The following is a 23,542-nucleotide window of genomic DNA, read 5'->3' as shown; positions in this document are numbered from 1 at the left end:
TCAATCATCTTCCTCTTCTATCTCTCATTTATTAATCAGCCTACTTATTCACCCATACGTTTACCACCCTTAACCATCTCTTTTGAGCCATTCACTTGTGCAGGTTATTTTGCTTCCTTCCTAGATCCACAATCATTTGAAAAGGTACAAGTGCCTTACATCAAGTGGCATCAGAAGCCAAACAAGGGTACATCACATAAAGTTGTTACCTTTTGTAAATGTGGTACCTTTAATCAGTTTAGTATTTATAATTTTCAAATATCATATATTTGATTTTACCAAAAAAATCATATATTTGATACATGAACTTATTACTTTAACTATATTTGATTTTACCAAAAACAATCATATATTTGATAGTGGAAGGCCATATTTTAGGCCCATTGAAGGATCCCTTTTAAGAATCCAGATTTAAAGTGAGAAAATGATTTTATGCAAATAATCGAGAAAGCCCAAATTGATCTTTGATTTTTGGGTAAACTACGTATCTAGTCATTTCACTATCACTTTAGTTCTATTTTCGTTATCTGATTATGTTTTTTTTCAAATCATACCCAATGTTACATTTTGGTTCGGTTTTGGTCCGTTGTTAAAATTAAACAGAATTTTTGATGTGATAATTTTTATATTTTTTCAATGGTAATATAGCATTATCTTATGATGACATGTCTGCAATATCGTTAATTTTTTTAATGGCGGGTGTCCAAAATGGAAGTAAAACACAACTTTAGGTACAATTTTAAATTCTATTATATTATAGGTTTTTTTATATTTTCTATTGATCATTTAATTTTACACCTCTACAATTTTATAACTTCATATCCCATAAAAAATTTAATATAATTTCTTTAGTTCGCACTTCTAAACCAAAATTTATGTTTTCATCCCCGACTCTGTGTATATTTTCATGTTACTTGTAGTGTTGCAAGCGGATTGTTTTGGATAATTTACAGGGAAACTAATATAAGTATTCGTTAATTCTTTAGTGAAAACAATTTCTTCTATTAATGATTTTAAGGGTAAACTGCATGTTTAGTACCTAAAGTATCACTTTAATTTCCGTTTTTGTACTTAAACTTTCAATTTTTTCAAAACCATGCCTAAAGTTTACTTTTTGTTTCATTTTAATACCCGGCGTTTATTTTTTGTTTCATTTTAGTACCCCATTGTTAACTTTTTATTTCATTTTAGTACCTAATTTTTTAACGGAGAGGTATTAAAATGAAACAAAAAGTAAACTTTAGGTATGGTTTTTAAAAAAATTAAAAGTTTAGGTACTAAAATGGAACAAAAGTGATGGTTTAGGTACTTGACGTGTGTAATTAAATTGACAGCCACTTGAATACATAAATAATATTACTATTGTTAGGAATTTGATAGTGGAAAAATAACCAAAGCGATTTCAACATAAAATAAAACATGTGCAACATATGAGATTTAACGTTGTTCGGTCTTGCCTACGTCCATGGTCCAGATGAATAATAATCCACTATGAACGTAGAGAACACAAATAGTACAAATACATTATATTACATATATCTTAAAACTCGGTATAGATACCAAAACTCGATATAAAAAAACTCTCAGTATCCCCCACAAAATTATCTCTACAACAGAAACTCAAAAAGTTACTGAGATATCAAAAAAGATTACATCCCTCCAAAATAATTCTCTCTCACCTTACCCTAAATGCTAAGACATAATATCTATTTATAGAGATAAATATTTGGTCACCAATAATTCTTGCCTAAAACAAATATTTAATTTATTAAATAAACTTAATTATCAAATAATCTATCGAATTAAAATAAAATTCAACTTAACCAATTATAATTTATGTCAAAATATAACAAATCTCCCCCTTGACCTAAATTTCATAAAAAAAAAATTATCTTCAAGTCTTCAACAATTTCAATCTTTATGTAAGTCACATATCTGTTGAAGCATCGTTGCTAAGTTTTCAACAACTTCAATTCTCACGCAATATCCATTAAAGTGTCAGTGGAACAACTAAGAATTATTCAATTACAATTAAAAAAAAACTCATTATATCAAATTCATCTTGCATGTCTCCCAAATCGCGAACAAAATCTACAGTAACAAATTACTTTAAAACTTCATAATCCGAACCATAGATCATGACACCATTTATTAGGATTTGAGACAAAAAATAACCAAATCGATATTTTATACTTGATTATTTTTTCCACTCTCAAATCTCTAATAAATATATTGAAACGTATATAACCTAAATCGTTGATATCTCAAATATATAAAATATCAAAATATTAAGTCAATATATAAATATTTAAAAACTTTAAATAAGTTGGGTGTTCTTTTACTATTTCAAATTTAGTTCATATACTTTATTTTTGTGTCTTTGAGTTTTTGTATTTTTTTTAATTGATTGCACAATATAATTTTTAAATCATATAAATTTATAATTTTAAGGATTAAATTGAAAAAAATTGCAAAAATAGTTGACTAAAATAATTGCTTAATCCTTTTCATAGCTGTTAAATCAACAAATAACAATAAAATTGAATAGAAATTAGTGGAGGGATTGAAAACTTTAAATAAAAAATAATACATGAACTCAATGTCGTACAATTAAAGAACGAATATTAAGTTTTAAATTTTGAAATAGTACAAATCTTTGATATATTTTAAAATATATTTAAATATATTTATTCAAGGAAATCGCGGCAATCTCTCCCCCTCTTTGCTCTCTTCTGTTTTCTTTTTCCTTCATTTTCCCACTCGTTTGAGTTAGAGAGAAACCCGATCATCATGATTTTCGACTCTGGGTCAACGCAATCAAACCTCGATTGTTTACTCCACTGCACAACACCCACTGTCAAATTCCAATTCCTTCCCAAGGTTTGAGAATTCACATAAAATCGTCTCTGTTTAAGCACTTTTTTTTTCAGTTTCTTGATGTATGATTTTCATTTGCAGAGTGAGATTAGGAATCTTAATCGATTATGGTACCATTGGGAAAGAGAAGAGATCGAGTATTTCACGTTGGGTTTTCTTTGGAACTGTTACGACGAATGGAGTGCGTATGGTGCCGACATTCCCATCGGATTGAACAACAACGAAACCTTAGTCCAGTACTACGTTCCTTATCTCTCTGCCATTCAAATATTCACCGGCGATTCTTCCGTCGGTGAATTAAGGTAACTTGGATTCCATGATCGAGGCGTGAGCGAAATTTGATGAAATTGTTCTGACAGGGAAGAGATTGAGTAGGGATATGGCGAGAGGGATTCATTCAATGATTCGTTTAGTGGTTAAAGTGAGTTATGGAGGTCGGACGGATGCTCATCGGAGGACGATGGCTCCTATCAAGACAGCCTCTGGCACGTGAAAAATATGTTAGGTTACATTTATTTCCAGTATTTCGAGAGAACAACCCCTTATGGAAGAGTTCAACTCATGTGTCACGCCTTCAAAACTTCGACGCCTCAAATTGTCGAAATATCAGAGTCAAGGTCAGATGGGTTGTGCGGCATTAGATGCTTCTTGACGCTCCTAGGTCTGCTCTGTGACTAAGTAAGCCTTACCCAAGCCTAGTGAGTGTGCAAACTCACAAAGGTTGGAACCAGGCCCTCAAGGCTTTGGATTTCGGAAGCTTTTAACACCAACGTGGCTACTCTGAGCCATAAAGTCGGACTATCGTGTGGAAGTGCAACACGAGTGTGGCTACTCCTGGCCACAAAGATAGGCAACAAGAACAAAGAACTTAAGAACTCAGAAAGAATAGATCAAATGCCTCAGAGCTATATTACTCTCTCACAAAGAGAAGAATGAAATGAGTGATTACAAATGAGGACGAGAGCTCTCTATTTATAGTTGAGCTCCCTCTCAACCGATGGCCAAGATCGTTTTACATGAAGGGATAGGATTGATTCTCACCTAACCCACCTCCCTTAAATTAAGGAAATCCCACCTAACATTATCCTTCTAGAATCCTCCAAGGAACGGGCCAGATCTGATGGTTCTGGGCAAGCCCAATAGTCTGTATTATTCTCTTATAGATATATGCACGAACATCTCGGTTCAAATCTACGAGCCTTAACAACTGCCCCCATCGCCCTCGTCGCTTCTCTCGGATGCCTCGGAAAAGATCCTTCACGGACTGGTTAAGCATTTTCCAAGAACTGGGCTAAGTCTGGTGGTCTAGGTAAGCCCGATACTCCGTATTGAACCTCTTTGTTGGACGCTTACACCAATGTCTCGGACCTAAGTTTCTAGCCCGTGACACATGGATAAGGTAGCCCCTTTTTTCATCATTTTTCTATCCACAGGTGCTTTTTTTTAATATTTAAGTATAGTAAAGGGATCGAAACCATAATTTAACCAATTTTTCAATATGAGACGAATGTGACTACTTATTTTTCAAATCCTTTACAGATTAATGGATTATCACGAAGATACCCTAGTTTGATGTCATTGAGGAGCGTAGATCTCTCTCAGGCTAGTTGGATGGTGGTTGCCTAGCCTATTTTTTATTATATATATATTTATCTATATGTTTTATAATTTTATTGAAAAATAATTATTATTTGATTCGGATAATTATAGGTACCCAATTTATCACATTCCTATGGGAAGACCATAAAAGACCAATCCGCATGCTTCCTTACGTACCACACTTTATCTTATTCTTTCCAAGGTCCCTTTTCTTTCATCTCTTACTACTTTTGATAAATGATAGGGAAGGGTTACCTGATGACTGAATCCAATTAGTATCGATTCTTATATGTTCATGTTTATCCTAAATGTATAGATATTATTGCGGAATACGGCTATCAGATATAGTAAAATCGCAATTGATAATTTGAGAAAATAAAAATGAAGATAAAAGAGACACAAATTTTACGTGGAAAACCCCTAAATAATATAGGGTAAAAACCACAGGCAACGATATAAGAAGTTTACGTGGAAAACCCCTAAATAATATAGGGTAAAAACCACGGGCAACGGTAGAAGAATTTCACTATGAGAAAATAGGAATTACAACTTCTCTCGATCTACCAAGGAGAAAACAATGATAATTCTCTCTTGATAAAAAGGAGAAAACTCTCAAGAAACTCTCTAAATTCTCTAGTATTTGGAGAAAACTATAATGATTTGGGATGGTTTTGAGGCTAAATGAGTTAGGGTATTTATAGTTGAAGCTTAAGGACTAATCTTGTAAATACCCTAAAGTACAATGACTAAATTATATTTATACCATTTCTCAAATTCAACAAAAAACAGCTACCTAATTTTCAGTGCCTACCATTGCTGAAAATTTCAATTCTTCTTTTTTTCCAACACAATTCATGCACCATTCTTGACTTCATGCATTTGCACTTTCAGTGCAAGTCAGCTTTCAACAATCTCCCACTTGAAGATTTGATTGAAACAATCATATCTTCACACCATTATTTCTACCTTGTACCTTCATGTTGCTTATGTCTGTGACAGGCCACAAGAGGATCAACACCGAGTAAATGTATCAGTATTTACCGCCTTTGTCATGAAATCTGCTATGTTGTCTTTGGTATGGATCTTCTACATATCTATCTTCCCTTCTTCCACCTTTTCACGAATGAAATGGTACTAAACTCGTATGTTCTTTGTCCTTGAATGAAATGTTGGATTCTTTGCTAGATACAAGGCGCTTTGACTGTCACAAAATAGAGAGACATACTCTTGATTGTGCCTAAGCTCCTCCAATAGCATCTTTAACCAAATTGCTTCTTTACTGGCTTGTGTAGCTGCTACATATTCTGCTTCTGTTGTAGATGTAGCCACAACTGACTGCAATTTTGAAACCCAGCTTACAGCTCCACCAGTAACTTTGAACACATATCCTGTAGTAGATTTGCTTTTATCCAAATCTCTTGCATAGTCAGAATCTACATACCCATTGATTAGTAAGTTTGATCCTCCATAACATAATGCAACATTTGAGGTCCTTTTGATGTATCTTATGATCCTCTTCATTGTATTTCAATGCTCTTTTCCTGGATTCGCCATGTATCGACTAACCACTCCCACTGCTTGTGCAATGTCTGGTCTTGTGCATATCATAGCGAACATTAAACTTCTCATTCCCGATGCATACGACACTCGAGACATCTCCATCCTCTCTTCTTCACTGCTAGGACTCATACTGGAGGATAATTTGAAGTTAATAGGAAGAGGGGCAGAAATTGGCTTACAATCTTGCATGTTGAATCGTGACAAGATTTTCTTCAAGTAATTCTTTTGTGAAAGCCAAATCTTCCTATTATTTCTGTCTCGGTGAATTTGCATCCCTAGATTTTGTTTGTTGATCCCAAGTCCTTCATTTCAAATTCCCTAACTAGTTGTGCCTTCAATTCTTCAATATGATCTTTGTTGGGTCCTGCAACTAACATGTCATCCATATACAACAACAATATAACAAAATCGTTATCACCAGGCCTCTTGAAATAAGCACAAGGGTTTGCATTAAGTCTATTGTATCCAAGGCACATAATGAAGGAATAAAATCTCTTATATCAACACCTCGGCGCCTGCTTTAGACCGTACAGAGATTTGTTCAACCTGCAAACCAAGTTCTTCTTTTCTTTTTCTTCAAAACCTTCAGGCTGGAGCATGAAAATCTCTTCTTCAAGATTTCCATGAAGAAAAGTTGTTTTAACATCTAGCTACTCTAGATGAAAGTTTAATGTAGCACACATTGCCAAGACTACTCGAACTATTGTTAGTCGAACCACATGAGAAAATATTTCATTAAAATCAATGCCTTCTTTTTTAGCATATCATTTGACCACCAGTCATGCATGATACCTCTCAACTTGATCGTCACCATTTCGATTGATTTTGAACACCCATTTGTTACCAATTGGCTTCCTTCCTTGTGTTAGTGGCACAAGGTCACATGTATTATTTTTCTGAAGGGCTTCAATTTCTTCTTACATCGCCATCATCCATAGTGAAACATCTGAGCTATTTATTGCCTCCTGGTATATTGATGGCTCACCGTCTTCTGTTAAAAAGTAGTATGTAATATTTCCTTCTGTAGTATTTCCTTCTATAATATTATCTGAGTGCCAATTGGGACGTCTTCTCACATGATCTGATTTTAGAGTTGTTGGAGCTTCAGAATTCTGTGGTTCTTGTTCATCATGTGCTGGTTCTGCTTCAGAAGAATCTCCTTGTTCAACCTTATTTTCCACATGTATCTGTGTAGTCTCTGACTTTTCAGCACCATCATCGTCTTCTTTTCTTTATAGCTTATCTTCTACAAAGATAACATCCCTGCTGATGATCACTTTACGGACAGTGGGATCCCACAAGCGATACCCCTTTACTCTATCAGCATACCCCAAGAATTTGCATTTCCTGGATTTTGGATCCACCTTTGAAATTTCTTGGGAGTTTTATATCACATACACAATACTTCCAAATACATGGAGGTTTGAATAATCAGCTTGTTTACCAGTTCACATCTCCCTTGGTGTTTTTCAGCTCTATCAGTTTATGGAGCTCGATTCACCAAATAACAGGTGGTATTGACTACTTCTTCCCATAATGATTTTTCTAGGTATGCATCCCTCAACATTGCTCTTATTCTTTCTAATAAGGTTCTATTCATCTGCTCTGCCACTCCATTTTGTTGAGGAGTGTTTTCCATTGTGAACTGTCTTTTGATGCCTTCTTTCCTGCAAAATTCATCAAATTCTTCACTTGAGTATTCTCCTCCATTATCTGTTCTGAAATACTTCATTTTATTTCCATAATCAAGTTCCACCCACATTTTGAAGTTTTTGAAAGTTAAAAACACGTCTGACTTCTTCTTAATAGGATACACCCAACATCTCCTGGAGTAGTCATCAATAAATGAGACAAGTATTTTGCTCCACCTAGTGATGTAACTGGTGCATGCCATACGTCAAAGTGAACCAAGTCTATAACACTTTTGCCTCTAGAATTTGATGTGTTGAATTTCAACCGGAGCTGCTTACTTGTTATGCAATGCTCACACAAAGTAAGTGATACCTTTGTTAAGCCTGGAAGTAGCTTTTGCTCCACAAGGACTTTCATTCCTTGTTCTGACATGTGTCCAAGTTTCTGATGCCATAGCATTGCAGAATCTGAACTACATGAGGTAACAAAGGCTTCTGCTTCTAGCAAAGTCTCTCCCTTCAACATGTACAAGTTTGTTGCTATCTTTTCGCCTTTCATCACCATAAGCGCTCCACGGAACACCTTCATGATTTCTTTCTATGTTTCAATCTTACTCGCATTATTATCCAACAATTCATAGGATAATAAATTTTTCTTCAGGCCTTTCACGTGTTTCACATCTCAAACATTTTTAATTATTCCATCATACATTTTTAATTTGATGGTTCCCACGCCAATGATCTCTAAGGCATGATCATTACAACTACACATATATCCTCATTAGACAAGTTCATAATGATGAAACTGTTCTCTTCTTGAGGTCATGTGATATGTTGCTCCCGAATCAATGAGCCATATATCTGCAAATTTTTTCTACCTTCCATGGTGGTTGATGCTTCACAGAATAGAGCATCTCCATCATCTGAAGTGTTTGCGGTATTTCCTTGTGGATTGGAGTTTTTATTTAGACTCAAACAATTCTTTTTCAAGTGACCCTTCTTTCCACAGTTGTAGCACTTTAAATTCTTCTTGCTTCTCGACTTTGATCTATCATGTTTGTGACTGATGCTTTGGCCATGTTATGTTGATCTCCCTCTTATCGTTGTCAACGCTTCAGCTTGTTGTAGATTTTCTTGTCTGTCTACCCTGTTCTTACACCGATTTTCTTCTTGTAGAACAGCAGCTGCAACATCATCGAAGACTAGACTGGTGACATTACTGTTTGTCAAGTTGATTATGAACTGATCATACGAATCAGGTAGACTTTGAAGTATAAGTTCAACACGTTCTTGTTCTCCTATTATACATCTTAGGGATGTAAGCTGGGAAAATAAAGTGTTCAGCGTGTTTAAGTTGTCTGTCACTGAAGTAGATTCTGGTATCCGGAGAGTGTACAATTTCCTCTTAAGGAAAATTTTATTGTGCAACGATGTGCCTCGTACAGTTTGGTGAGATGATCTCATATCTCCTTAGTTGTCTTATTCTCCTTAATGTTTGACAATACTTCATCTGCTAATGCTAGATGAAAGTTTGCCATATCATTCCTGTCCATTTCTATCTATTTGTTGTCATTTGTGAAATCTACCGGCCTTTCACTGATATCTGCTAGATAATCGTCTTTCCTCAAGATGGCCTTCATCTTCAATTTCCACAATGAGAAATTTCTCCCATTGAACTTTTCAATATAAAATTTCGTTGTCATAGCTTCTATTACTGATAGCTCCAATTATTTCACTATCATGAATAGTTCTCTGGAACCTTCAAAGAATGGGTAATACCTTCTTATTTTCTTATGTTGGACGATCCACCTTTTAGTGGCAACCAAAAGACAATAAGTAGATATTACACACTCTAATCTGGCTCGGGTACCAATTGTTGCAGAATACGGCTATCAAATAGAGAAAAATAGCAACTGATAATTTGAGAAAATAAAAATGAAGATAAAATAGACACAAATTTTACTTGGAAAATTCCTAAATAATATAGGGTAAAAACCACGGGAAATGGTAGAAGAATTTCACTATAAGAAAATAAGAATTACAACTTCTGTCGATCTACCAAGGAGAAAATAATGATAGTTCTCTCTTGATAAAAAGGAGAAAACAACTCTCAAGAAACTCTCTAAATTCTCTAGTATTGGGAGAAAGCTAGAATGATTTGGGATGGTTTTGAAGCTAAAAAAGCTAGGGTATTTATAGTTGAAGCTTAATGACTAATCTTGTAAATACACTAAAGTATAATGATTAAATTATATTTATACCATTTCTCAAATTCAACAAAAAACAGCTAATTAATTTTCGGTGCCTACCATTGCTGAAAATTTCAATTCTTTTTTTTCAACACAATTCATGAACCATTCTTGACTTCATGCATTTGCACTTTCGGTGCAAGTCAATTTTCAACAGATATGGACCCCGAGGACGACATCGACTGCCCCGAGAGAAAGCGAAAGGAAGGCAATGACATCGGTCTTTTATCGTTCGGTTTGGCCACATACAAATGCATGGAGACGTGTGGGTGATGGGCAATTGCGGGCAAGACCAATAAAGATTGGTGTCGCTTTTGAGCATCGTGGACTCATGGCTAAAGCAACTTAGGGTCGAGCACCACGACTTCAATTACATCACCGACACTCAACGTGGCTAAACAACCTATTATGAATTTGTTTTCTGGTAGTGTTTTGTGAAGTAATAGCGACCTTGAAAGCTTGTGGTCGCCACTTGTTATCGGAAACCATTTCCAAAGGCTAGTGTGAGACCAACCTTTACAAGATTCCAGCATGTGGAATTAGAGTTGTTTTAAGCCAGTTTGATGGCTTTTTTGTAAACAAAAATGGGTTAAGATCTGAGTGGTAAACGTAAATCAGTGAGGCTCTTTTGAAACTTGGTATTCAATTTCATGCAATGTTTCTTTTTCACCATTATAAAGCTTGTAGACACCCGTTTTGTCCAGATTCTACTTTTATTATTATTATTATTATTATTATTATTATTATTATTATTATTATTATTATTATTATTATTATTATTATTTTAACAATTATAATTGCATTTCGTAGGCCCAACCCGAAGCCCAACAAATCCCAGCATACAGGCCCACATTAACAAACCCGGTTCAAGCCAAAAAGGAGACCCGACCCAATTACATCAAAACCCAAAACCCATTAGGATTTCTGATGGTGTCCAGCACCGCCTCCAATGCCAACCGTTGGATCTGGACCCATCCAACGATCTAGATCACCCTGATGGTAGGTTTTCACCCTAATCCAGCACCGCTCAATCTCGTCGACACAATCTGGACCCAAATCAACGGTCTAGATCAGTGGCTATTTAGGGTTTTTAAAACCCTAACCCTAGAGAGCTACTGTCGCGGTCACTGCATATTGTTGTTGTCGTCTCCGACCATCTATAACGTCGCCATCATCCTACAGTGATAAGATATCAACATCAACAGTAAAAAAATGGCTGAAAAAAAATAATAATAAAAGGATATCAACTTGCTAAAAGCAAAATTCTGAGGCAAATCCGACCTGTCACGAGCAAAAGTATGGCACTCATACCCTATGATTCAAGAACCACGCAAATCATCAAAATCTATCAACATTGCAAGCATATAAGAGGGTAGAGACAACATGGAAAAGAGGACGAGTTTTCAAATACAAAAAAATGAGAGAGAACTAGAAGAAAAAAGAGATTCGAGCACACAAAAAAGAGAGAGAAAGCATAAAAAAATATATATAACAAAGAGAATAGAGGACTTACCAGAGACAACGTTCGTCGGAGAGCCTCAAAGGTCACCACATCCTCTTTTTTAGAAAGATAGACCCTAGATCTAGGATTCTATGGTGACTTTTAGACTGAAGGGGGATAGGATTCGGGTTAGTGAGGTTGAGACAAGTGTTTTAGGAAGGTTTTGTTCCCTCTGGCCACCGTGAGGAGCTATGAAACGCCACCAGCGAGCGACGACCCCTCTCTTCCCCGATGAGGGAGTTGACAAAATTTTAGAATTCTCTCTCTTCCCTCTACTGATAAACCGAACAAATGAAGAAATGAAGAAGAGAAGCCCTTTAATTGGGCTTATATACCCTCTGCAAAAGGACTTAGCTTTGATAGGGGTGGGTCTTTATTTTAGCGCATGGGTTATTTTAAAGATAGGTCCTCCGTGATTTGTAACCTTTATATTCCGATCATCAATGAAACTTTTAATCTCTTATGTTTTAATCTCCTATTTTGTTTTACGTTGCAACATCTTCCTCGTTTGCCCATTTATATTTTTATGTCTATATCTAGACTTGGGCCATTGTATTTTAGTTTATCCATGCTTAAACAGCACAAGTTATTATTGTTTCATTTTAGTCACCTTTTTCATGTTGTTGTATATTTTTGCTAATGTTCCTATTTGTGGCATGAAAATTTACTTTTTTATATTTTAATCTTGCATGTTGTTTTGGATTTATTGTTATCCCAATACACTTATTATATAATATTTGTATATTGGCTATAATTTTTATATGTTCACTATTGTGCTTATAGTTGTTGTTATTTTTTTTATATTTTAACCCTTTTTTCTAAGCATGATTAGTTTTGATTTTAACCCATCATATATGTAGATATGTATTTTAGTTCGAATTTGTACCTTAGTTTATTATAAGTTTTCACAACTTACAGTTTCATGTATATATATATATAAATTCAATGAATGTTGTTAGTCACATTTTCACTATAAATGTATTTTATTCGTTATTTTTTAAAGTATGTATTTTATAAGTTTGTTCGATATATTATGGTTCTTTTACATATTTAAATATATATTTGTTCTTAGCTATTAATGTATACTCCTTTATGTATTTTATTCAAAACTTTTCAAGAGCACTCATTTGTAGAATGGGCGTGGAAAGCATTGCATAGTAGAAGTAGTGCGATCTAATACGACATTCGAACGAAATGTGAACTTGAAATAAATCAAATTTATTTTACTAATTAATTTATTTTTATTAGAATTCAAATAATGCAATTTGAAGTTTTCCCATACGTTTCGTGAAGGAAACTTTTGTGCGAACATCTTGTCGAAACTAGGTTGTAGCCTAGAAGAAGAGCTCGTTGTTTATGAAAATCCACCGATGAAAATTGTTCCTCTTCTTAAACTGGATTTCATGGGAGTCTCCTTCCCCAAGAGGTCATAAGATTGCTTAAGTTAGTTATGTTTTCTTCTTTCTTTGTAACAAAAAAATATTTATGAAATTTATTTTGTACGAGTCATGTAATTAAGCTCAAATTAAATATTTGATATCGTCTATGACACTTGGCTTTTATTTTTATATGCATTTATCATTGATTTTGATTCGATCACTCAAATAATAAAAACAATATAATAGTTGTTGAATAATTAGACTTTAATATGAGTGAAGTTGCAAATAATTCGCTTATTCTAATTTGAGTGAAGAGTTGCAATTGATGATTTCATGAATCAATGACAAGCTGAAAAAGATGATGAATAGTGAGAAGTTGAGAGAAAACATCTCAAAGAATAAAATTTAATTCATGTAACTGGTTAGATACTTCTAAAAACTTTAAAATCATTAATGGAATCAAAGGAGGAGGTATAACAAAATGTATATAATATATTTATAATATTTAAAAAAAGATTTTGTCTAACATCCCAAAAACTGGCCTAGTGACTAAAATGATTGAATTGCAAAGTTTGAAAATTGAAAGGGCATAATGGTCATTAGATAAGGAAATAATAAAAAAGTCATTGTTTGGTTTTATATATATCCACGTGGGAAAAGGAAAGTTGGGGAAAAGAAAAATCTGGAGACTTTGGTTCAGCTCTCTTCTTATTCTCTTCTCGTGACTCCATTGGTAAGGTAAGATGATCTCAAGTTAATGTTACCTTTCATTTTTAAGTTGGTTTTGATTCTTGAGATGATAGGAAAGCTTAAGGAAGTTTAAAGAGAAGTAAAAACTAAAAGATTTACAAGTTATAGTATACTGAAAAGGGGTTTTTAAGTGAATTGTTAGGATATAGTTTGTAAATGAATTTAGAAATCATATTTAACTTGTCATCAGTTAGAATAAGAGATTAAAGAGGTTAAATATGATTAATAACAAAGTTGAATATTTGTTAAGATTTTTAGTTTCAAGTGTTCTAATGAGATATTGGATGTTTAGTTGTGTTAAAGTTATATAAGTTGATTTGAGTAAGTATAGTTGAGTTTAAAGGCTTTAAAGAAGAGTAAAGTGAGGAAGTTAGCAAGGTTTTGGTAAATTGTTTGGTTAAATGAGTGTATTCTGGGCAAGGAGTATCGATATTGGATGAACAGTACCGATACTTCAAACCAAAGGTTGTAATATTTGGATTTTTGGTATCGGTACAGGATGAACCGTATCAATACCATAAGTCATAAGTTGAGGAATTATTCATTGAGTATCGATATTGAAGTAGTAGTATCGGTACCAAGGGTATCGATACCGGGATATAAGTATCGGTACCATTTTGAGAGATGAATTCTAGTATGTAAATGAGGTATCGATACTGAAGTACAATATCGATACCACAGTAAGGAAGTATCGTCATTTTACCTTGGGTATCGATACTACTCATATGGAAATTGTGAATTAAGTACTTTGTATCGCTTATGTTATATACGATTGATTAATAGTGATTCAAATTAAGACATTCATATCGATTATATATATCTTGTAGATATCGAACGGAAGCAGGTATTGGATGAGTCAACGAGTAAGGTTGATCAAATAAGAGATAAGAGTTATATGTGTTGATTTGTCTAGTGAGGCCAATGTGAGTGCATATTAATATATATATGGTGTTTATGGAAATAAGACTTGCGATGAGTCTATTTCCAATGTTTTAGTTGCATGATTCTATGAATAAAAGCACATTGTTTAGATGGTTTGTGTGTGTACATAAATACAAACATAGATCTATATATTATATGCATGGTTATCCATGGACTATGTGTTATATGTTATACTATGTGATAATGATCTATGTGGATATATGATAATAAGATATAAGCTATGTGAATATGATATAAGTGAATACATACCTATGTGACAAGCTATGTGAAAATGAACTAAGTGAATATATGAAACTAGGATATAAATGATGTGATATAATATAAATGATTATGTGAAACCGTTAGATAAGTTATATGTCATTGAACTACGAGACTATATGAAAATGGGTACATAAGTATATGCAGAAGTTTATGTGTTAAATGCATCATTATACATATGTTATGTGTTATATGTTATTCTATGTGATATATGATCAATGTGAACATATGAGAATAAGATATAAGCTACTTGGCATGATCTACGTGATTACATGAACATAAGATATAAGCTATGTGACATAATCTACGTGATTACTTGTCTATGTGAAATAAGATATAACAAATAATATAAATAGTAAAACCCATAGTATGTGATGTGAGAGCAGAGGGTATAATTGGCATGCCAGGAGTCGAGGGTTCTACGCGGTCCTTCGGGACAATTCTACGTGGTCCTTCGGGATAATTTTACGTGGTCCTTCGGGACATCTATGTGGTCCTTCGGGATATTCTATGTGGCACTTCGGTGCAATTTCTACGTGGCACTTCGGTGTAATTTATACGAGATGTGGTGACAACATTTGTGCACAACCTCAATGCACTCACATACCTTATGTTCTCAATGATATATATGGGCTATTAAAAGAAAAGATATAAATGAACAGTGAATAATAATGATAATGATAGTTTTGTCGATGATGATGATATGTATAAATATGCATGTATGTTGTTGTTATATGAGATATTCTTTGGTTTCATGATATGAGGTTATGATATATATATATTAAGTGGTTGTAGAGTTTATTTCTCAGTAATGTACCATGGACTAATAAATGAAATAAAATGAATGAACAATGCAACAAGTTATATGTTATTGTTAGTTGAATGCATGATGATATATGTTCTATTTGATAAAGTGGTATGTAGTTACATGTTTCAATATGTCATTTATGAATTTTATGCCTCACTAAGTCCTCAACTTAGCTTATGAGTGTTTCACACGCAAGTTTAAAGAAGCGAGAAGAGCAAAGCTAAGATCAGACAAGACTGCATATCCATAAAATAAGATCATATCAGAAACAATGTATATAGTATGTTATTTTGTTTAATTAAAGTAATTGGCATGAAATTTAAATATTTGAATCATATATGCTCTGATAGGTTTTGAAAAAAACATATGTTTTTATTTAAAACAAATTATTTGGTTTTATTGTAAATGTGAAATTGAATTTTCAGTATCTTGTAAAAGTAAAGGATTTAAAAAGTTAATGTGACACCTGAGATTCGTTTCCGGGTTAGATACAAGTTGGGGGTGTTACATTTAATGGTATCAGAACTATAGTTTAGCCGATTCTTGGCTTAAACCAAAGTTAAGTGGGTTTTAAAAAGTATACATGTCAACACAAAGTGAAAATTTCTTATATGATATTGTAAGGTGTGTGTTGTCTTGTTAAAAGAGTTGAATTGTTGTGTTATATTAGATGTCTGATTATGAGAGCTTCCGAATTGAAGCGGGAGGCGATATACCTGAAGGTAGTAGCAATTCACCTGCCCTGGCCAAGCAGGGTGAAGAGCGAACACTTCAGGGAGTATTTGTATAAGATTAGTGGGTGTTTTCAATATGTTGAACGTTATTCTGACGCGTTTTCAACCTCGTGCTCCTTCAACTCCTAGAATGAATGTAGAGAAAGAGTTAAAAGAGTTAGGAACACCCAAGTTCAAGAATGAAATTGATGAAGGTCCTGTTGTTGCGGACCTTTGGTTAAATGATGTAAAGATATTGTTGGAGGGTCTCCACTATTCTAAAGTGGAGAAGTTAGATGGAGTAGTTTCGTTATTATGCTGACAAGTTAGAGTATAGTGGACAAATGTCATCATGAGAATGTTAAAAGATCAAGTGAGGTGGTCATTATTTTTTTAGAAGAGTTCAAGAGTAAGTACATCGGTGACAAGTTTACAAGAGAAATGAAGCCAGATTTTATGAGTTTGAAACAGGGGAATCGTATAGTGTATGGCTACGAATGCGAGTTCAATAAGTTGAATAAATTTTGCTGCTGAATTAGTTCTGACTGAAAAGGAATCATTTGATTGGTTATTGAGGATTTGCACCCTAAATTAGAAGAGTGTTACTGGTTTCGAATCTGTCCCCTTTTCAAGAAATGGTTCATCGCACTAAAGCTTTAGAGAGAGCTCAGAATGAGAGGTTTGCAAAACAAAAATCTTATATGATTAAGATAATTGGTGCTTAATAGAGTTCAGCACCATCAAAGAAATGCAGAGATTTTGGTTTTCAACTTTAGACTCGGTCTGAATTAGTAGTATCCTCTAATTAGAAGATCAAATCCAATGAGAGCAAGACACACTCAAGTAGTACGGTCTAGTACTGGAAGATTAAATAAGGAGCTAAGAATGGTTAATTGATATGAAGTTAGTTTAAAAATAAACTTGGTGAATTGGATTAAAAGTTTTGTTAGAAATTATGTAAATTGAAGTATAAAAAGTATTTTAAATGGATTAGGTGAGTATTTAAATATGGTATTTGATGAATTAAGTGGAGAAAATATAAGTATAAGAAATGATAAAGAATAAGGTTATGTGTAAGTAGTGTTGACTATCAAAGTTATGAAGAGGTGATAAAGATTGGTAATCAGAGATACGTATAAGTAGATAAGTATAAGTGATATAAAAAGAGTATGGGAGCATGAAGAAAAAGATATGACCTATGTTACAAGGAGATTTTGATTTATGGAGGAATAAATATATAAGTAAATTAAATTATGGATTTTAAAGGATCAAGTATGACAAGGATATATTGAGGTATAGATTATAAGTTTGGTATTGAAGTAGGAAAATTTTTCAATTCTCTGTGGAACGAGAAAGAGTTGTTATGAATTTTGTATCAAAATTTCTTTGGAGATTAAATTGAGATGTTTATAAAGAAAGTGATTAGGTTATCACCCTTTATTTTAACGAGGTAAATATTCCTTGGATAAGTATGTAAGGTTATATGAAAATATTGTTTGATTTCATGAAGTATATGTCTTAAGAATATCTGATGAAGATTTAAGGTTACGTCAATGTTGTTGAGATAATTGAACAAGGTTTCGAGAATTCGAATTAACTGTAACATTTATATCAATGCATAGACCAATAGTTAGTTTAAACATATTATTTAGATTTTAAAAAGGTTTATATAAGGGGTGAGTGTAATAGAGTTTAATAGATTAGAAGAAAAATATCAGGCTAAGTTAACCAAGTGTTACATGGATTGGTTTAAGGTTGTGTTTCTTGGCCATGTAAATGTAGTCAAAGAGATAAAGATTTATTTATATATATATATATATATATATATATATATATATATAAAGAAGCTCTAGATACAGTCAAATGATTATATTTCTCTATGATCAAGTTGTTAAAGATAGGCAAATTACTTTTGAGATGATAAAAGAATATGTGATTGTAATTCGGATAAAGGATACAAGGATAAAGGTTTGGTTTATGTTGCAAAGCAAATAGAGAATGATGAAATAAATAAAATGACTCATGATATTGAGTGGCAATGATTGAGGTAACCGTATTGATAGAACATTATTATTTACATGATGAGTGACATTATATTTATATGGATTTCTAAAGATTAAAAGTAGGTGTAAAATCGAATGAGTGAAAAGATAGTAAATGGATGGAATTCCTTGGAAATTGAAGATAAGTTTATTAATTGCAACCACGAAAGGTTAAAGTAGTGATTGATGTAACAACTGAAAGACATTTACATTTTAAGAGTTCTGAATATGTAATTGTCTTATTAAGATAGATAGTGTTTGGATTGTATAATTAAATGAAAGCCTTTGTTGCTGGAATGATTTAAGGATCTTGAGAGAAAGATGAAAAGTTCTTATGGGTCAAGTATAAAATAGGTAAGAAAAGCGGAAAGCTAAAGATGTAAAACCGAGTGAATGTTATCAAGAAGTTTTGAGTAAAAGAAATGTTGTGCACTATTAAGTTAGTTTTAAATTAAAATAGTGAAAATTTGTACGGGCAGATTTGGATCAAAGAAGTTGAAGAAAAAGTTAAGATTAATTAAGATAATTTTGAAATAGTTGATAATTAACAAAAGTTCTGCACATATTTGAAGAGGAAGAAAATGGAACTTCTAAGTAGGTGATAAAGTATTTCTCAACGTCTTGTTTTCTAAGAATATTCTCTGTATAGTATAGCTCAATCCTAGATTCATTGGACCTTTCGAGATCTTAAAAAGAGGTGGATAAGTGGTATATCAAGGAGTGATATAGTTAGAGTGGAAACGATTAACAATATTTTCATTTTTCGATACTTAAGAGATATTGAATAAATCCTTTGTCATATCATATAATCGGAAGAAATAGAAATTTAATCTGATTTGACATACGAGGAAGAACCGATGTAAAATTTTGACATATTAAGTTAAGTAGTTAAAGAATGTAATGATTTTCATTGGTCAAATTTTGTGGAAGAATTATAAGGTAGTGGAAACGACATGGGAATGTGAATAATATGTGCATAGATAATTTCTCCATCTCTTTGTGCAGTGAAAATTCGAGGACGAATTTTCTTAAGGGGGAGAGAATTGTAACATCCCAAAAACTGGGCTAGTGACTAAAATGATTGAATAGAAAAGTTTGAAAGTTGAAAGGGCATAATGGTCATTAAAAAAAGAAATAATTAAAAAGTCGTTGTTTGGTGTTATATATATCCACGTGGGAAAAGGAAAGTTGGGGAAAAGAAAAATATGGAGACTTTGGTTCAGCTCTCTTCTTCTTCTCTTCCCGTGACTCCATTGGTAAGGTAAGATGATCTCAAGTTAATGTTTCCATTCATTTTTAAGTTGGTTTTGATTCTTGAGATGATAGGAAAGCTTAAGGAAGTTTAAAGAGAAGTAAAAACTAAAAGATTTACAAGTTATAAGATATTGAAAATAAGGGGTTTTTATGTGAATTGTTGGGAGAGAGTTTGTAAATGAATTTAGAAGTCATATTTGACTTGTCATCAGTTAGAATTAGAGGTTAAAGAGGTTAAAGAGGATTAATAACAAAGTTTAATATTTGGTAAGATTTTTAGTTTCAAGTGTTCTAATGAGATATTGGATGTTTAAATGTGTTAAAGTTATATAAGTTGATTTGAGTAAGTATAGTTGAGTTTAAAGGCTTTAAAGAAGAGTAAAGTGAGGAAATTATCAAGGTTTTGGTTTTTGGGTTAAATGAGTGTATTATGGGCCAGGGGTATCGGTACTGGATGAACAGTACCGATACTTCAAAACAAAGGTTGTAATATTTGGATTTTGGGTATCGATACAGGATGAACCGTATCAATACCATAAGTCATAAGTTGAGGAATTATTCATTGAGTATCGATATTGAAGTAGTAGTATCGGTACCAAGGGTATCAATACCAGGATATAAGTATCGATACCATTTTGAGAGATGAATTCCAGTAAGTAAATACTTCAGTATTGATACCACGTAAGGAAGTATCGGCACTGTACCTTGGGTACCGATACTACTCATATGAAAATTATGAATTAAGTACTTTGTATATCTTATGTTATATACGATTGATTAATAGTGATTCGAATTAAGACACTCATATCGATTGTATGTATCATGTAGATATCAAACGGAAGAAAGTATCGGACGAGTTAAAGAGATAAGGTTGATCAAATAAGATATAAGAGTTATATGTGTTGATTTGGCTAGTGAGGCCAAGGTGAGTGCATATTAATATGTATATGGTGTTTATGGAAATAAGACTTGCAATCAGTCTATTTCCAATGTTTTGGTTGCATGATTTGTAACACCCATAACTCGTATAAATATACCTATACAGATTATAGATGTCACTCGAATTTCTAAAAACCATTTTCTAATTCAAAAGTTATTTAAAATTTATTTTCTTAAAATGGTAACTGATATTATAAAAATATCATATCATATAAATTATGTTTCGTTATAACAAATTTAATTAAAAATATTTTTTTATGAATAGTAAAGTGAACAGTCAACATTACATCTTAGGATGTCTTACTGATATAGAAATATATTCTTTGATGCTTGATGTTGCTTTGAACTCTTTATTCCACTACTAGCTTTTTGCCTACACATGAAAAATCATCACACGCTAAGTATAAACTTAGTGAGGAAATTAAAACAATAAACAGTGCAATACAATTCAGGCATGAATTTCAATGTCAATTTCAAAATCCCATAAAATCATGTTACCAACATATCCAATATTTTACCATAATCAAAATAATATAAAATTTCTTACCAAAATACTTACCATTTTATCCCATAAGCTCGTAAGCTTATTTTACCAAGATACTAACCATTATTCCATAAGCTCGTAAGCTTATTTTCATGATTACCATTTATTAACCAATAAACCATAAACCATAGCTCATAGCCCAATATAAAACCCTGAGGACCCTGGGTATTCGAGTAAAATACATGAACCATAGTGCTAAACCCGCACTAAGCTTACGCCATAGTACTAATCCGGACAACACACATAAGGTTGTGCCCACCACCTACACTAAGCTTACGCTATAGTGCTAAGCCGGGCATGATACATAAGGTCGTATCCACCTTTCCCGCAATTAGTGCCCTTACACACTATAGTGCTATTATAAACCTGCAGCTGCTATACTCTATGGCATGCCAACTATACCATGTCCCTCAATGACTTACTTGGGCATATAGTCTATTTTATTTGATCCATCCATGGAAAAGTAAATTATCATAATTTAACATTGGGCAATTCATACCCGAAAACATTATTGGTAAAATATCACATTTTCCATAATCAATGCATTATAATTTCATATTGTGACATATCAATGTCATGTCAATTTATAAAAATATGACATAATATCATGATAATATAAACAAGGTCAACTTATCTCAAGTCTTCCTGATGATATATAAAACATCCATGTATAATGTCATGCATGTATTGCACTCACCTTAACACTTTATATCTTTCAAAATATATGTGCCTCACTATTTTCCACAATAAACCCTTTTCTATTTGACTTACTTCGATCACAAATCAATCACGATCTGAATAAATCACAAATTCATAACGATTACAATGTTAGTATTGCACTAACATAAACACATTCTATATCAATTCCATAATATACTTGAAACTCATTTTCGGCCCAAAATATTTTAACACTTATTAATTCTTTTTAATTTTGGCACCAACTTTTCCAACTTATATAAAATAGTCCTTCACCATTTTACCACTTATAATTTCAATACAAAAATTCCCAAACAACAATTTTCAGCATAGTATATCAATTATATAACACTTGCACAATAACCCATCAATTTTCAAAAGTTTTCGTATTGATCCCCAACTTTTCAAAAATTACAAAATGGTCCTCAAATTTTTCTAAAACTTGTAAAATACTTCCTTCATCATTTCCAACCCTTATATAATTTTTCTCACTCAAACAATCTGTGGCCAAAACTTAAAGAACAAGTTTTAGAAAGATTAAACATATTCTAATCATCATACATGCTTGAATATGAATCTACTACCTCACAAACATCAAGATCCATCATTAATTTCATGATCCCTTATATGAACACAAACTGAAGAATTTGGGATCTTTGAACACCAACAAGATTATTATGCAATATTGGTACCAATTGATAGTGTTTTTCGCGTATAACAATTTCTCTTTTACAGCATACTCAAAATCCTAAGTAAATTGCATGAAAATTGAATTGAAGCTTTATCTCACCTTTGGAGAAACCCACACTGCTTGGAGAAGAAGATGAGCAATTTGGATGAATTGTTGGGTGCATTTCATATTAGTTTACATTAAATTCCACTTAAATGAATAAAATATTCATTTAATTGAGATAAGACCAAATCACCCTTAATGAATCTTCTTATTCACCATAAAACAATGAAAACTCATCCTTATCATCTTCCAAAGTCAAAGATGAATTATTTTGACTTTGATTTACGAAAATTCCCATGAATTTTTCAAAAATTGCATTTTAGTCACTAAATTACATTGTTTCAGTTAAATCTAAAAAATTGCACAATTCCAAACCAAATTCCTCTGATCTAAAATATTAAAATAATATTTTCAACCATTTTATAACATCCTTCAAATTTGTGTAAAATTCTAATTCGATCTGAATTACTGATTCCTTATCGGCTTTAACCCTTTCTAATTTTTCTTTACTAAAATTTCAAATCCAAAAATATGATTTCTATAAAACCTTACTCTCAAGAGTAAACTATCTATTTATGGAATGAAATTCTTTTTAGGAAATTTATCACTTAATTCCCTAAAATTTTTCAAGTTTTATACTTTGACGATCAAACTTTCAAAAGTTACATTTTGGTAACTAACCAAAAATTTGGGGTATTACATGATTCTATGAATAAAAGCATATTGTTTAGATGGTTTGTGTGTGTACATGAATACAAACATATATCTATGTGTTATATGCATGGTTATCCATGGACTATATGTTATATGTTATACTATGTGATCATGATCTATGTGGATATATGATAATAAGGTATAAGCTATGTGAATATGATATAGGTGAATACATGCCTATGTGACAAGCTATGTGAAAATGAACTAAGTGAATATATGAAACTAGGATCTAAATGATGTGATATAATATAAATGATTATGTGAAACCGTGAGATAAGATATATGACATTGAACTACGAGACTATATGAAAGTGTGTACATAAGTATATGCAAAAGTTTATATGTTATATGCA

General features: G+C 32.6%; 1 pseudogene; it reads left to right on the top strand.

Annotated features, from left to right (window-relative positions):
* The first annotated feature begins 2,790 nt into the window (after positions 1-2,790).
* Positions 2,791-10,314, top strand: LOC120142877 (annotated as a pseudogene).
* The last annotated feature ends 13,228 nt before the right edge of the window (positions 10,315-23,542 follow it).

Source organism: Hibiscus syriacus, unplaced genomic scaffold (assembly GCF_006381635.1).
Source record: "Hibiscus syriacus cultivar Baekdansim isolate YM2019G1 unplaced genomic scaffold, ASM638163v2 tig00110831_pilon, whole genome shotgun sequence".
In the NCBI taxonomy this organism is placed as follows: domain Eukaryota; kingdom Viridiplantae; phylum Streptophyta; class Magnoliopsida; order Malvales; family Malvaceae; genus Hibiscus; species Hibiscus syriacus.
This window is presented reverse-complemented; position numbering and strand designations above follow the sequence as displayed.